The following is a 1,086-nucleotide window of genomic DNA, read 5'->3' as shown; positions in this document are numbered from 1 at the left end:
ATAGGGAAATGTGGAATTTTTCAGGCAGTTCACTAAGAAAAATGCTATATTATTTCTATGGATTTTTGGATATGTGTGATACTTGTCAGCTTTCTGACACATTATTTGATATGACTTCATTGTAATTCTAAGTAAATAAATGTTTCTAACTTTAGGAAACATTAAGGACAACAGTAGCAACATCTGCATAGGGTTACTGTGAGAGTTCAACGAACCATTTGAGCAAAAGGATGTAGAAAGATGAAACTATATGCTCTCTACAGGAAACTAACCTTTGCTGTAAAGACATATACGGCTTGCAAGTGAAAAGATAGAAAAGATACTCCACGCAAATGGTAAACAAAAGAGACCGGGGTGGCCACATTTACATCAGATAAAATAGACTTTAGGTAAAAATCTGTCACAAGAGACAAAGAAGGATATTACACAATGATAAAAGTCAATTCCCCAGGAAGAAATAACAATTATAAATATATATGCACTTAACAGCACAGCACCCAAATATATGGGAAGGAAACATGAACAGAATGGAAAAAAGAAACAGTAACGCAATAGGAGGAGGAGATTTCAATGAACCTCTTCCGCTAGTGAGTAGAACAATCAGACAGAAGATCAATAAGGAAACAGAGGACTTGGAAATATTCAACACTATTCATTATCACAGTAATTCAAGTCTATGCCCCAACCAGTAACGCTGAAGAAGCTGAAGTTGAACGGTTCTATGAAGACCTTTTAGAACTAACACCCCAAAAAGATGTCCTTTTCAATATAGGGGACTGGAATGCAAAAGTAGGAAGTCAAGAAACCCCTGGAGTAACAGGCAAATTTGGCCTTGGAATACGGAATGAAGCAGGGCAAAGACTAATAGAGTTTTGCCAAGAAAATGCACTGGTCATAACAAACACCCTCTTCCAACAACACAAGAGAAGACTCTATACAGGGACATCACCAGATGGTCAACACCAAAATCAGATTGATTATATTCTTTGCAGCCAAAGATGGAGAAGCTCTATACAGTCAGCAAAAACAAGACCAGGAGCTGACTGTGGCTCAGATCATGAACTCCTTATTGCCAAATTCAGACTT

The sequence above is a fragment of the Bison bison genome, unplaced genomic scaffold (genome assembly GCF_000754665.1).
Source record: "Bison bison bison isolate TAMUID 2011002044 unplaced genomic scaffold, Bison_UMD1.0 scf7180017864201, whole genome shotgun sequence".
NCBI classification, from domain to species: domain Eukaryota; kingdom Metazoa; phylum Chordata; class Mammalia; order Artiodactyla; family Bovidae; genus Bison; species Bison bison.
This window is presented reverse-complemented; position numbering follows the sequence as displayed.